Source organism: Schistocerca americana, unplaced genomic scaffold, assembly GCF_021461395.2.
Source record: "Schistocerca americana isolate TAMUIC-IGC-003095 unplaced genomic scaffold, iqSchAmer2.1 HiC_scaffold_826, whole genome shotgun sequence".
In the NCBI taxonomy this organism is placed as follows: Eukaryota; Metazoa; Arthropoda; class Insecta; order Orthoptera; family Acrididae; genus Schistocerca; species Schistocerca americana.
This window is the reverse complement of record NW_025726594.1, coordinates 32,501-35,000: the sequence shown is the minus strand read 5'-3', so window position 1 is coordinate 35,000 and position 2,500 is coordinate 32,501. Positions and strand designations below refer to the sequence as shown.

Here is a 2,500-nt window from a genome sequence, read left to right as displayed (position 1 = left end):
GCGGATTCTCTTCGGCCGCCATTCAACGATCAACTCAGAACTGGCACGGACTGGGGGAATCCGACTGTCTAATTAAAACAAAGCATTGCGATGGCCCTAGCGGGTGTTGACGCAATGTGATTTCTGCCCAGTGCTCTGAATGTCAACGTGAAGAAATTCAAGCAAGCGCGGGTAAACGGCGGGAGTAACTATGACTCTCTTAAGGTGGCCAAGTGGCGGCGGAGCGGCTGCATCCGGACTTGGCTTCTCGAAGTGCGGTCTTGATGTAGTCGTACTGCTGCTGCGAGGTGCCTTCCTTGGGTTATAGTTACAGGGAGAGTGATGCGCAATACATGGGCCTAGCCCTCTTAGCCTCTCCTCTCCTGCGGTCTTCTCCCCTTCTCGTGGGCCCGCTGATTTCGCAGAGTGGAAGACCGCACCAGGGGCTTGGGGGGGTTACCAGCCCCCCCTCGCACTATCCCTTTTTTAGTTGGGGGCAGTAAGCAGAGAACAAGTGGTGGCCCTTCCGCTGAAGGTGCCACCCCAACTCCCCCAGCACCTAGCCGGCCAACCGGCCGTGCCGAAAATCTTGTAACTTTTGCAGCTATGTATACCTGTAGTGAGTGCCACCGCAGCTTTACAACCAAGAACGGTCTCGGGGTCCATCGCCGCCGCCAACACCTTGCGGCCGCCAACGCGGAGATCGTCACGGAGAGGCATCGCGCGAGGTGGACGGAGGAAGAAGTCCTGTCGCTCGCCAAGGCGGAGGCCGAACTGTTCCTTGAGAGGGACGCCCGGTTCTTCTTCGTCAATCAAGAACTCATCAGGATGTTCCCCGACCGAACGCTCGAGGCAATCAAGTGCCGGCGACGGCAAGCTGCCCACAAGCAGCTTGTCCGCCAATTCATGGAGGCGCTTGAGATCGGTCGGGGGGAAGAGCCGGCGTCCCGCCGGGGAGCAGCGAGCCCGCTGCCTGACGCGGGCGAGGCCGCTGCGCCGCCCGTCGACGCAGCCGAGGACTTCGCGGCCGACACCACCGGGCCGCCGCCGGAGGGGCCGACTGACGCCGCCATCTGGGAGCATCTGGCGGGGCTACCCGCTTCCGCCCAGCGTTTCTCTGCCCTGGATCGTGTCATAGGTCTGGGGCGGGGCACGCCGCCCGATGTCATCCTGGGCATGCTCCCGGATGCCCTTGCGTCGGTCGGGTCCAGAGGGGAGAGATCGATCACCAGGACACAGCGGCCGCGCCAACCATCGAAGCGGCCGCCTGCCGCGCCGCCGACGCAGAAGCGCAAGCGGCGCCGCTGGGAGTACGCGAGAACGCAGGATGCCTTCCGACGGTCGCGTGCACGTTGCGTGCGCGGCCTCTTGGATGGCACCCTGCTCCAGCCGCCACCTGCCATCCCTGGTCTGCTGGACTTCTGGGCGGACCTCTTCACCAAGAAGCCCATCTCCACCGCGGGCTTCATTCGTGACCGCCTCCTCCCGCACTCAGAGCCTGTCGCTCTCGAGTGCATATGGGGGCCGGTCACACATGAGGAGGTCGCCGCCGCGTTGCCGCCCAGGGGATCAGCAGCCGGGCCGGACGGCCTTACCCCAGCGGAGTTGCGGCGCCTGCCGCACGAAGTCCTGGTGAAAGTGATGAATCTCTTCCTTCTGGCCCGCGCCCTTCCGGAACGCCTGCTTCGCGCGCGGACGTCCCTTCTCCCGAAAACGGCTGCACCAACATCCCCCGCTGACTTTCGCCCCATTACGGTCTGCTCGGTGTTGGCGCGGACCTTTCACAAGGTTCTCGCGTCACGCCTGATGCGCGCATGTGCTGTGGACGAACGTCAGCGGGCATTCATCCCTCGGGATGGGATGTTGGAAAATACCTTTATCTTGGACACTGCTCTCACCGACGCAGTTCGCTCCTGCCGCTCTGTCTTTGTGGCATCGATCGACGTATCTAAGGCATTCGATTCGGTAGATCATGCTGCCCTTCGCCCCGTGCTGAAGGCGCATGGCCTGCCGGATTGCTTTGTCGAGTATGTCGAGCGGTGCTACGAGGGCAGCACGACAGTGATAGCGGACGGCGCCGGCGTGGGCGTGTCTGTGCAGCCAGCACGGGGCGTTCGCCAGGGCGATCCCCTCTCCCCCCTCCTGTTCAACTTTGCGGTGGACTACGTTTTAGGCCAACTGCCCTCCCACATCGGAGCTCGGATCCTCGGTCGCAGAGTCAACGCTGCGGCCTTTGCAGATGACGTCTTGCTGTTTGCAGCGACCCCGAGGGGCTTGCAGTCCCTCATCGACGCAGCTACCGCAGCCCTCGCCCACCTGGGGCTGCAGATCAACGCCCGGAAGTGTTTCACCCTCGCCTTAGTCGCGTCAGGGCGCGAGAAGAAGGTGAAGGTGGACAGCAATGTCACCTTCACAGCAGGCAATACCACCATGCCTGCCCTGCGTGTGGGTGAAACCTTCCGGTACCTGGGGCTGCAATTTTCCACGGCGGGTCGCTGTGTCTTCAATCCTCGTAGCCACC

The 2,500-nt window shown here is 62.8% G+C and overlaps 1 pseudogene; it reads left to right on the top strand.

Moving 5' to 3' along the window:
• The window catches only part of LOC124591309, a 7,952-nt pseudogene that overhangs the window by 2,680 nt on the left and 2,772 nt on the right, over positions 1 to 2,500 (top strand).